The sequence below is a fragment of the Bos taurus genome, chromosome 21, assembly GCF_002263795.3.
Source record: "Bos taurus isolate L1 Dominette 01449 registration number 42190680 breed Hereford chromosome 21, ARS-UCD2.0, whole genome shotgun sequence".
Lineage (NCBI taxonomy): Eukaryota > Metazoa > Chordata > Mammalia > Artiodactyla > Bovidae > Bos > Bos taurus.
This window is the reverse complement of record NC_037348.1, coordinates 69146882-69160269: the sequence shown is the minus strand read 5'-3', so window position 1 is coordinate 69160269 and position 13388 is coordinate 69146882.

The window sequence follows — 13388 nt, the reverse complement described above, 5'->3', positions numbered from 1 at the left end:
CCTGGTGTTCACCCAGGATTCCCAGGTTCAATTCCTGGGCAGGTACTTAAGATCTCGTTTCACACCACCGCCCAGGCTGGCTGGTGGAGATCAGAGTCAGGGCGGAGATCGTGCAGGGTAAGAAGACGTGGGAGCAGGAAGGATTCGAAGGGGCTGTTGACTGGAAGATTATTCACAGCCTGAGAGTCGAGAGTTATGTCTTATTTGGTGGGAATCTTTAGGACTTCAAGCCTGAGAGGCAGCATCTCAAGTGACCCTGAGTGAACTGCTCTGAGGGGATGAGGGGAGGAGCCAGGTTACCTAGAAGTTTTGCAACAGAGGGTAGATAGTCTGAATGTCAAAAGATGATTGTTAATTAAAGAAACCCGTATAATCCAAGTTAAAGAATTTAGCGCTTTACTGTGTATGGGAACATGCAAGAGTCTGGGCTCACTGCAACCATTCCTTTGATCAGCACAGCAGCGGTCTCGGGCCAGGTTCCTGGGTTTTCTTTTTCGGAGTTTCCCCAGAGCGCGTGAGCTCACAGTGGGGGGCTGCAGACCCCAGGGACTGTGTCACCCTCTGTTTACAGATATGGCAGGAAATATTCCATTTCTCAAGGTTTGAGCAGGGACGGGGTGGGGGACCCTGACTTCTGGCATGAAAGATCCCAGTGGGGCAGGGCCAGGCGAGGCTGTAATGGGGGATCTGGTGGGGGTTAGACAGGCGTGCACATGTGGGAGAGTGTTGGGAGGTCAGCTTTTACTCTACAGGGGGAGAAGGCGCACCGCCTGGTGTTGGGAAGACTGGGATGAGGTGAGGGGGGCAAACTGAAGTGTCCAGCAGCGAAGGCGGCCAGGCCCCCTGGCATTCGCTGGTGATGAAGTCAGCTTGGCCTGTGGGAACAGCTGGCAATTTACAAAGGCTGGGGACGCTCGAGAACCTGTTTTGATCACAGTGCTGCCTTCCTTTGGGGCCTCAGGCCCCGTTCAGCCCGACTGCCTAGAGAAAGGCCCCTTGGGGTGGCTAGCTCTTCCACGGGTCCTGGGCTTAAACCCATCAGAGTGACAGAGACACACCAGGCCTGGGACCCCAAGAGCTCCGTGTCTCTCTGGCTGTCTCTGGATGACACACCAGGCCTGGGACCCCAAGAGCTCCGTGCCTCTCTGGCTGTTTCTGGATGGCTCAGTGTAGCCTGGCTTCGTGGTTCACCTCACTGAGGGATGTGGGCCAGCGCCCAGGGCCCCAGAAAGTGAAGCAGGCATCCAAGTGGGCAGAGAAGACCAGGAGGCCAGCCCTGGCTGGCAGGGCCCTGAGCGCTGGACACAGGCGCCTGCGGAGGCTCACCTCCTTCACCTTCGTGTGGCTCCGCTGGCAGCTGTCACCTGTTGACTGATGGGGTCCTTGATGCTAAGGGTGCGTTCACGGCCATGGAGAGCAGGTGCCATGGCCGGACTTGGAGCCCATAGCCAGGGTCCTCCTGCCAGCACCAGCTCTACCTTGGGTTGGGCATCTCCCACCCTGGGGAGGACCATGCCCCTCTGTGCACCCCTCTCCCCTCCCCTGCACCCCTTCACATTCTCACCCCACCCACTTCCTCCCAGAGGCTGGGTTGGGACCTAGGGGTGAGGTCTGGTTGTCCTCAACCTACAGATGTAGACGTTGAGGCTGGAGCCAGAAGCAGCCCAGTCAGGGAGGCCTGGGAGGGACTGCAGGACCGCACTGGAGATACCCAGTGGGCAGAGGCAGGCCTCTGGCGCAGCTCTTGGGGGCCCTTGGGGTGCAGGAAGGCCCAGGGACCCAGGAGGACACGTGAGCGTTGGTGTTCCTGGTTGGGAGGTGACCCTCAGGTCAGGTGCCGAGCCCTCCCAGAGGAGGCCTTACCTGGCTGGACGGGCCTGGGTCCTGGGCACAAGCGCAGATGGGGGACAAGCGGGGACATTCAGTGGAGGGAACCGCGTGGTCCCCTCTGGGGCCAGGTCTGCTGCTCTGGGCAGGGCGAGCTGCCCTCCTCATGGCCCACTGGCAGCTAGGACTGGAGGGGTGGGGTGAGGGTGGAGCTCCAGAAAGAGGCCTTCCAACTACAGAATTCTGTTTTCAGGGTGAGCATGCGTGTGTGCGTGCGTGTGTACATGTGTGCGCCCGCGTCCAGGCCAGGCGGGGGAGGAGGGGTGGGCTGGCAGGGCTCCTAGCGGTGGTCCAGAGGTTCCAGGCTCCCCCCAGGGGTGCCCTTGGAGGCTTCCAGGGGCAGGGCGTGGTGGGCGGCAGGACACTATCCTGAACTCAGTGTCCGCCGGGGAATCCCTGGGTGACCTGAGCGCCTCTGGCCCACATTCTCCTGGGAGGAGGGGGGCCTGTCCGCTTTCCACGGGGGCTACAGCGCGGTTCTTCATGGACCCCTGCCCATCACACCTGCTGCCTCTGGACACCTCTCGTCCTCCTCCCCGGGGGGGTCCCGCAGCCCCGCCCACCCCGAATCCCCGCCCCTTCTCGTCTCAGCCCCGCCCCTTTCCCCTCAGCCCCGCCCTCCCCTCAGCCCCGCCCCGGGAGAACCGCGCTTAGCCCGGCTCCAGGTCCCGTCTCTTCGCTGCCCCACCTCCACCCCACCCCTCCCCCACTGCGGACCCCTGGGGGGCCCAGAACAAGCCGGTCTCCCTACCACCTGGGCTTGGGGAGGTGGTACCAACAGGGGGCGGGAGAGGGCTCCGCAGGGTCAGTGCAGACTGGGGACAGGCAGCCTCCCTCTCCCTCTGCCCAGGCCTGGGGTGGGGGTCTTGGTGGGAGTTTCCCAGCTCCTCTGCCCTGCGTGCCCCAGGTGGAGCTGGGGGTCCCTGGTCCCCTGCTGGGGGAGGGGGAGGGAGGGCAGGCCGTTGTGTGGGGCTGAGGAGGCAGCTGCGTCTGAGTCATGCTCCGGAAAACGGGGGAGGCCACTCCCACCGCCATCTGTCTCCTCGGGGAGAGAAGGCGGAAGGGCTTCGGTCCCTTCTTCCCTGCCTGGCCCTGGGACGCTGCGGGTTCTTTCCAACGCCGCTCTTCCTTAGCTCCCCCGAGGGGCCCCACAAGCCAGCACGGAGGGGCATCTGATACTCAGCCAGCAAACCCAGGCCACACCAGGGGCTCCAGCCCAGGGACTTTTCAGGGACACCCTCAGCTCGGTCCAGGGACCCCAGAGCCTTCAGTGCTCTCCTGAGTCCAGCCCAGCACAGGCATGCCCCGCCCCCAGCCGTGACCGATGGCTTCTGTCCCCAGGCTGGGAAACCTCCGCTCAGAGCCTTTGAGCAGCCCCCAACCTCCCATGCAGCTCATCCCTGAGACCATCAACCTAAGAGTGGGGAGACCCTGAAGCCCTCCTCTGGCTTCTGCATCAGCCCCTTCCCTGGGCCCGGGTCGGGGGTGGAGGGGACACCCTTTATGGCTTCCCACCGCCCCCCCTGTCCCCCTCCATTAGGCTGCACTGCTTTCCCACCCTTCTGGAATTATGGCAAATTTCCTTTGTCATGTTATGTGTGGGGCAGGGTGGGCAACTGAGGCACCGGAGGGGAAGGGGCTCCCAGATCCCCCGTCTCTCTGCAGGTCTCTCCCAGCTGCAAAAGTGGGAGCTGGGCTGGGCTAGTGGGTTCTAAGGCGTGGGAATGAGGCACAGGTGCAGCGGTGACCCCTCTGTCCGATGGTGCCGGCAACTAGGGGCTGAGTTTCACCCCACCCTGGGCCATGCACCTCCTAGAGCAAGCACAGGTAGGGCCCCTTCCTGAATACACTCACCTCTCTGGGCTTTGGGGGACTGGCCAGGCAGAGGACGGTCAGGGTGATCCTTGCTGCGCCTGACTTGGGAAAGCCGCTAGAAGGCAGAAATGGCGCTCTGGGCCCTTAAGGCAGCTGAGGGACCCAGGGACCCAAAGGCCCCAGGGACCATGTGTGGTTCTTGTCCAGGGATGCAGAAATAGTCAAGAGCCTTTTGGGTGCCTGGGTCAGAACCCCAACCTGGTGGAAGAGAGAAGGTGGAATTGATGGGAATTGATGGACGGGAGTCATGGTGGGGGGGAGCGGGGTCAGGAGGGCCTCTCCATCCCCAGGCTCAGCTCCACCCCAGCAGCTCCTTGCCTGGATTCCTCAGAGGAAGAATCCTGGGGTTGGACTCTCTGGACAGCCTGGGTCCCACACCCGCCCTTGGCAGTCTGTGTTGAGTCACCAAGAGGGTGGGAGATGGGGTGCTGCAAATGGGAGACCTTTTCTTCGAGGCCCGGGTTCAGCAGGGCCCACTCTGCAAAGGAGGGGAGGCAGAGCTAGCTGGCAAGGTGCGCCTGCCACGGGGCCCCTCCTGACAGGTGGAGGTGGGTCTCTCTGGGAAGGTGCCGTGCCCCTGGTTCCTGAGCCCTGGGTGGGAGAGGTGTATCCCTCTGGACACCAGGACGGAGGAGGCCTCAGAAGGGCTGCTGGGTGACACTGGCGGGCTTGGGCTTGGCCATGAGGGTGGTCGGCAGTCTGGGAGCAGCTCGGTGGTCTTGGGAGTTGAGAGGTCACCTTGTGTGATGGTCGAGGCTGGGAAGTCAGGGACCCCAGCAGGGCTGTGAAGCCTGCTGGCAAGTCCTGTTGCCCCTCCCCTTGTCAGGAACATCCAGTCTGTGCCCTGGCACACCAGGGTTCTGGGACATGACAGAGGCTTCCCATGTATACATACAGAATCTGACTAGGAGGTCTCAGAGACAGGGAGGTGCATTAGAGCTGTCCCATCAGCAGACATGTCCTTTGCTCTCTGGCTCTGTCATGAGGTGCTTAAGTCTGATTGGTGTTAAACCCTTTATAGAATCCAACACCCATCCATGTATCCATCCATGTATCCATGCGTATATCATCATCTATCCGTCCATTCATCACCCATGCATGTATCTATCCATTCATCTTTCCTTCTGCCCACCCATCCCCCCACCTATTCATCCACCCATCCATCACCTGTCTGTCAATCCATCCATTCATCCACCTATCCATTCATCATCTACTTGTGGATCTACCATCCATCCACCTGCTTGACATTTACTGAAAGCTCGCCATGTGCTGGGCATGAGGTTAATATTGGTTATACCAGGTGAACAGAGGCATAGCATCACTCTCGGGTAGGGTTGCCAGCTGAAGTAAAGGGAAACACAGGCTCAGTTCAATTTGAATTTCAGATAAACAAGGAATACTTTACTGTAAGTACATATGCAATGTTTATGCGCATACATGAATATTTGATGTAAACATGCAATGTCTGATATAAGTATGTCCCCAATACTGCGTGGGATATACTTATACTGATACTTATTTGTTGCCTATCTGAAATTCAGACTTAACCGGGTGGTCTGTGTGTGATCTAGCAGTTCCAGCCTGAGGAGCTCTTTGACCTGGTGAGATGAGGCAGGATGACAGATGCATCAGCGTTCCTGGTGGGAGGGCGACTCCTCCTGCCCCTGAGAGTTGGGGCAAAGCTCCTTGAGGGGACGAACGCTTCCCTCTGCACAGAAGCCGTCAGCCATCAGTCCTGCCGCCCCTTGGCTGCACCTCGGTGCCTCCTCCCAACAGCGTCTCTGTCGGCAGCTCTGAGGTAAGCTCGGGTCTCGCATTATGCCATCCATGCGCCAGAGCACGGGTCCAGGGCACCCATTTCCACACGGGAGTCTCTGGGGGTGTCGGTGACTTCCTCGGATGGGCCCTCCAGTGGGCCTGATCCCCCTACCTCTCTCTCAGGCCGGGAGAATTTGGGTCCAGGAATTCCTGACTTCCTGCACTGAGTGCTCCGTGCTCCAGGAGGCCCGTGCTGCGCCCCGCACCGACCCCGCCGCCCCATTCCTTCCTGGCGCTGCTTTCTCTGCCCTTCATACTGCTGGCCAGCCCAGGTAGCAGGTGTTTATTGGGCTGGGCTTGGGTGTTTGCCCTCACCTCTTGCTACTGGATTATAATCTCCTTTTGGGAGGGGCTCAGTCTTTTTGTTACTTTATGACCTGTTCATGCCGGGCAGCCAAGAGCTACAGCTTCTGTGCAGGACAGGCCTCTCCTCTCTGAAAATTGTTACACTCAGTCCAGTCTGACTCTTTGCGACCCGGTGGACTGTAGCCTGCCAGGCTGCCCTGTCTGTGGGATTTCCCAGGCAAGAGTACTGGAGTAGGTTGCCATTTCCTTCTCCGGGGAATCTTCTTGACCCAGGGGTGGAACTCAGGTCCTGCACTGGCATGTAGATTCTTTACCACTGAGTCACCGGGGAAGCCCTCCTCCTTTATGGGCACTTTGAAAAATGATCTAATGAAATCCTTAAACAAATCTATGAATGTGGTAATATCATGATCTACATTTTAAAGTTGTAAATACCAAGGCTCAGGGAGAATAAGAAACTTCCTCAGGGTGACTCAGCTGGGGACTTCAGACCAGGAGCACAAAAGCACAAATCCATCATTTTGAAAAATGCTTGTTATTAAAATATAAACTAATGCAAAAACCACAGAAAAGAAAGTTTGTGAAAGTCCCTCGAAACCGTGTCAGTTAGAGGTAGCCATCATTCCATTGCTCAGTCCTATCCCAGACACCTTGCTTCACAAATTTGTCCAGCGGAAGGTTGGAGATAACTGAAAACCAGCTTGGGCTAAAGCTTTAGCGCTCTAAAATAGAATGCTGAACTTCATTTGGATTTAAGTGGAAGGACTTGCTGACTTTCAGATAAATATTTTAACAAAAGAGACTGGTTCTGAGAGAGTCATTTCCTAGGCAGGTTGATAGGGAGTCTAGGGGTCCCCAAAGAGAGAGGGGTCTGGAATTCTCAAGGAGGAAGAAAGGACAAACTTTTTTCTTTCTCCACATTCCTTAGGATTATATACCAATAATGTATCCTGCCTAAGGACAGTCTTTGGATTCAACCTTCTGTTACTTTAAAATGTTAATTATGGAAGTAGACCTGGTCTTTACAAGGATGTATCTTGCCTGAGGACAGTGTTATCTTAAAATGTAAATTACGGGAGTAGGTCTGATGAGGTCTTTACAACCTCCAGACATTCTTTGGATTCACTAGAGAGTATATAACCTCATTGTTAACACTAGCAAGCGGGTACTCTTTCTGCCCCCTTCTGATGCCTATGTCAGAAGCTTTCTCTATCTCCTTTATACTTTAATAAAACTTTACTACACAAAAGCTCTGAGCGATCAAGCCTCGTCTCTGGCCCCGGATTGAATTCTTCTCCTCCGGGGGCCAAGAATCCCGGTGTATTCGCGTGATTCAACAACAACCTTTCATCTTGGGGGCTCGTCCGGGAGTCTTCAGGACAAGGTAAGGATGCTTGGAGCTTTAGTTCTTTGTTCTCTTAGTGAACACATTTTCTGCTGTGCTTTAGTAACTCTATGGTGTGCTTGTGTGAATGAATGGCATGCCCTGCGTGAAACAAGTAAGGAGCCCTGCTCTGTGGTTCCACGGTGATCTCATACGGCTCATGGCAGAAACCTGTCGGGGCGTTATACCGACCTGCCAATGCCAAGAGGCACCCAGTGTCTCCTTCGGGAACCGACCAGAAATGGGCAAAGCGTGTGGACCGAACTCTCCTTTCTCGGTCAAACTTTTCGGTCTCTTTGACCATTTCATAACTCCTTGGAAATTAGAAGTACTAACCTAATCTATCGGATCATAGACTTTCAAGGGACTTGTGATCTATACTGTTACTGTGTACTGTGGCTTAGGTCCCAAACTTGAATTGGTAGTCAAGAAAGTGTCTAGCCTCGCTAGGAATCGAAAGTTCGTAAGCTAGATGGAGCTCTAGCTCCCAGAACATCTCTGAGGTTAAAGGTTACTCAGATTGGGACTGCGATGGGTTTTTTTTTTTTTCTTTGGTAACGCCGGCTCTTAGTGGATCAGAAGAGGCTGTTATACTGGTGTGGTCATGCTTGGAAAGAACATCTCAGTTTTATGTTTGTGTTGGTCTTATTGTACTCAGGAAATACTCAGGGTCGTGCACAGGCACTCAGGTGATAAATGTTTCCCACAATGGTCTTAGCTTGGGAGGCATTCCGGGAGGTTACTCTGATTCACCCCGGGTGACATCAGAGGCAAGCAAGGTTAAGGGTGAAGAGCTGGACGTCAAGTAGGGATGCTATCAAGTCTACCCCTGGTACATCCCTACCCCATCTCGGTGGTAGAACCGGGAGGGACGAGTACGGTGCCTGCGTCGGTAAGGGACAGACTAAGTCCGACCAGGAAGGAAAAGCTTTTGGTGTAACGTCTGTCTACACCCCCATCTAGAGCAGGGAGGGACGCCTCCGGTAGAAAAAATGGCGCTGGTCGCTTTTTTTCTCTCTTACAAATGGGAGCTAACAATTCCAGCCTCACTCCTTTGAACTGTATCCTGAAAACTGGGATAGATTTGATCCCCAGGGCTTAAAGAAGACACACCTGGTCTTCCTATGTGATACTGCATGGCCACGGTATCCATTGGAGGACGGCGAACGGTGGCCAGTTGGAGGGTCTCTTAAGTATAATACTGTTCTGCAATTAGACCGGTTCTGTAAGGAACAAGGGAAATGGGTAGAAGTAGCATATGTGTTGCCCTTTTTCTCTCTGCGAAATATGCCAGACTTATGTCCTAAGGGTATAGATTTGGGCGTGAAACCTTCAGCTCCCTCCTGTCCTCTTACTTTGCCCCCATAACTGGAAATCCAAACTGAGATTCAAACTGCCCACATGGAGGTCCAAACAACTCCTGTCTCAGTACGACCTCAGACTACTCTGGTTTCAGTAGAAACTCAGACCATCGAAGTAAGCGATGAGATGGAGGACAGGAGACAAAGAGAAGAGGAGAAACAGGTTTCTCCAACCTATCCCTGGGATCATATGCGCAGAGCAGCCAGAGAGACTGAGGAACAGCCACACAAGCTGTTGCCTCTTTATGAAAACACCCACCGGGAGAAATAATCAGTCTGTGAGAGTTAATAAGCCTTTTTCTTATCAAGAAATACAAAGAATCAAGGAGGATCTGGGAGACTATTTAGAGGACCCAGAAAAATATATCAGAGCTTTTAAAGGTGTTACTCTGCTTTATGACCTCACTTGGAAGGATGTGATGTATATCTTGGGACAAACGCTGACTCCTGAGTCAAAGACTCGAGTTTTGGGAAAAGCGGTTGCTTATGGAGATGAGTGGCCTGGTAACGAATCAGTAGGGAAGAGGGAGAACGAGATAGCGGCCCTCCCCACTGGGAATCAGGCGGTCCCAACTACAGAACCAGACTGGGACTACAACACAGTTAAAGGAAGATGGGATCAGAGTCGTTTTGTTAGATGTATTCTTGAGGGACTTAGGCGGGCGCGTTCCAAGCCTTTAAACTATGGCAAATTGGCAGACATAGAACAGGAGGAGAAGGAAGCTCCTGGTAAATTCCTAGATAGACTGAGAGAAGGCCTTCACAGATTCACTGAGATTGATCCTGAAAGTGAAGAGGGAAAAGTGATCTTAAAGGATAGATTTCTCAGTCGGCTCCAGATATCCGCCGTAAGCTATTAAAACAGGCGTATGGACCAAATCAGTCTTTAGATACTCTGTTACAACTGGCTCAGACAGTCTCTTATGGTAGGGAATATGAGGAAAAGAAAGAAAGGCAAAAAAAGATAAAGAAAAGGCGGAAGCCTTCGCCATGGCTATGAAAAACGTTCTTAAACAGCCTGAGGGGCCCAGGTGAAAAGGGATGGGCTTGCTACTACTGTGGAAAGGAGGGGCACCTCAAGCGTGATTGCCCTCAGGCATCTAAGCCGCCCCCGGCTCCATGTCCAGTCTGCAAAGGACCACACTGGAAGAGAGACTGTCCCCAGAGGCGTAGGTCTCCGGGGTCGGACTCTCAAGACAATCAGGACTGAAGGTGCCCGGGGGTCCCCACACAAGCTCCCGTCCTAATTACACCTGAGGAACCCCGGGTATTAATAATTGTGGGGGGCCAATCCGTCGATTTCCTTTTAGATACTGGGGCAACTTATTCTGTGCTTACTGAAGCCCCTGGCCCACTTTCTTCCCGATCCGCTTCCGTAATGGGACTGTCTGGATGAGCCAAAAGATATTATTTCAGTTATTCTTTATCTTGCAACTGGGATTCTGTGCTGTTTTCACACGAGTTTCTGATTGTGCCAGAATCTCCTTCACCCCTTTTGGGAAGGGATATACTGAGCAAGGTCCATGCCTCTGTTTTCATAAATATGGAGCCCTCCCTTTCTCTCCCTTTAGTTAAACAAAATGTAAATCCTAGAGTATGGGCTGATGAAAAATCTGTGGGTCGAACACAAAATGCTATTCCTGTAGTTGTTAAGCTCAAAGACCCACACGTATTTCCACATAAGAAGCAGTATCCACTGAAACCTGAAGTTAAAGAAGGGTTAAAACCCATCATCGAAAATTTAAAGGAGCAGGGACTATTAATTCCCTGTAACAGTCCTTGCAACACTCCTATTTTGGGTATAAAGAAATCGAATGGTAAATGGAGACTAGTTCAAGATTTACGAATAATAAATGAGGCTGTAGTTCCTTTACACCCCGTGGTGCCTAATCCTTATACTCTATTGTCTGAAATTCCTGAACGGGACAAATATTTCTCAGTAATTGATTTAAAGAATGCCTTCTATTCAGTGCCTTTGGCGGAAGAAAGTCAATTCCTATTTGCCTTTGAAGACCCTACGCAGCCAGCTTCTCAGTTAACCTGGACAGTTTTGCCCCAGGGATTTCGTGACAGTCCTCACTTATTTGGACAAAGTTTGTCACGGGATTTACAAAACTTTAATAGCTCTGAAGCAGTGGTGTTACAATATGTAGATGATATTTTGCTCCATGCTGAGACAGAGGAAGCTTGTTCGCGAGCCTCAGAAGATTTCTTAAACTTTCTGGCAGGCTGTGGTTACAAGGCATCAAGAGAAAAGGCTCAGCTTTGTCAACAATCGGTTAGATATCTGGGCCTAATCATATCAGAAGGGACTAGGGCCATAGGCCCTGAGAAAATTAAACCTATACTAAATCACCCCCTACCTATGACTTTAAGACAATTGAGAAGATTTTTGGGAATCACAGGTTACTGTCGCATTTGGATTCCGGGTTACGGAGAACTTGCCCGGCCTTTATATAAACTTATAGCTGAAACTCAGCAGGCCCAAACCAACAAACTGGTTTGGTCTCCAGAAACTCAAAAGGCTTTTAAGGTTCTTCAGACTGCAAGCTCCAGCTCTGAGCTTGCCCACAGGGTCAGAATTTAATTTGTTTGTCACTGAAAGAAAAGGTGTGGCATTGGGAGTTTTGACACAACCCCGAGGGCCTCACCAGCAACCTATTGCTTATCTAAGCAGAAAATTAGATGTAGTTTCCTGTGGGTGGCCCCACTGCCTAAGAGTAATTGGGGCAGTGGCTTTATTAGCACCTGAAGCTTTAAAAATAATTAATGGACGAAACCTTACTGTACTGACTTCTCATGATGTGAGTGGAATATTAAATTCTAAGGTTAATATTTGGATGACAGACAGTAGGCTTCTTAAGTATCAGTCATTGTTAGAAGGACCAGTAACTAAGCTTAAAGTTTGTGGAAATTTAAATCCTGCCACTTTCCTTCCTGAGAAGGAAAATGAAACACCTGATCACGATTGTTCTCAATTCCTAACTTTAAACTATGCAGCTCGGGAGGATCTAAAGGATATCCCATTAGACAATCCTGACATGGAAATATTTACAGATGGCAGTTCTTTTGTTCGGGATGGAAAGCGTAAAGCAGGTTACGCCGTGGTGACTGCTGAACAGGTTTTGAAAGCAAAATCTCTCCCCCAGGGAACCAGTGCTCAGTTAGCGGAGCTTGTGGCCCTGACCCGAGCTCTAGAGTTAAACAAAGGGCAGCGGATGGGCCTGATAATCTATGTGAGTCTACTTCTGACTCCAAAAATCCTGAGTCTGCCGTTGGATCCTCAAGGCAATGTCTTCCTGTCCTGGGCTCACTCCTATGCTGCATTCCACAATCAGTCTAACTGCTGGGTCTGCAGAGCATTCCCCTCTTCATCAGTGGAAGGCTTCCTGTGGTGGACATCCCCACTTCAAGGAAAAGACTTTCTCCAAGTCTGTGAATACCTTCGACAACAATCACATGCGATGCCTCTTCTTCATCTGATGACATCTACCAACCCTAAAATGGACTGGTGCAACACTTTGCACTTTAACTATGGACATAATGTGACTTTTAATTTTGATTCTAAATGTTTTGTTTTTACTGTTTGCTCCCTACATCTGTAATTGTATAACTGGATTTGTTTCTAGCCGCATGAAAGCTTTTAAGTTACAAATGGTTGCTCAAACTCCTGCTACTGCTGTAGCTTCCTCCAGCTACTATTTGGGGCCCCTGGATCAGATATCCTCAATATGAGGATTAGGAGAATATGTTGCCTCACCAATTTAGGGACAACGCCCCTTGTCAGCTCGGAAGCAGTTATGGAACAAAAACGACGCCCCTTTTCCCTAGGCAACATACTTCTCCTAAAAGAAAAGGGGGGAATGAGTCATTTCCTAGGCAGGTTGATAGGAAGTCTAGGGGTCCCCAAGGAGAGAGGGGTCTGGAATTCTCAAGGAGGAAGAAAGGACAAACTTTTTTTCTTTCTCCACATTCCTTAGGATTATATACCAATAATGTATCCTGCCTAAGGACAGTCTTTGGATTCAACCTTCTGTTATTTTAAAATGTTAATTATGGAAGTAGACCTGGTCTTTACAAGTATGTATCCTGCCTGAGGACAGTGTTATCTTAAAATGTAAATTATGGGAGTAGGTCTGATGAGGTCTTTACAACCTCCAGACATTCTTTGGATTCACTAGAGAGTATATAACCTCATTGTTAACACTAGCAAGCGGGTACTCTTTCTGCCCCCTTCTGATGCCTATGTCAGAAGCTTTCTCTATCTCCTTTATACTTTAATAAAACTTTACTACACAAAAGCTCTGAGCGATCAAGCCTCGTCTCTGGCCCCGGATTGAATTCTTCTCCTCCGGGGGCCAAGAATCCCGGTGTATTCGCGTGATTCAACAACAACCTTTCAGTTCCTAGAAGCGCTGCGTTTTCCATGTCATTTTTTAAATGGGGGGGGGGGTCATTATTTAAAGAGATCACTTAAGCTCCATGGTAACAATAAAGGTAGGGGGTATTTGCAATGTGTGTGCAGCAAACCACAGAAGACTTACGTCCAGAATATTTAAAGAAATCAAGAATGTCTGCACGTCAACAAGAGAAGGGTAGACGACTCCACAGGAAAACGGGCAAAAAGACCTGAAGGGGCCTCCCTGTGTTCATGTACCCGCGTGACTGACAGCGATTCAGGCGTACGGAGCCCCTGGGAACACAATGGGAGGCGCCCCCAGGCGCCCACCCCTTTCCCTGCGCTCTCGGTGATGCCT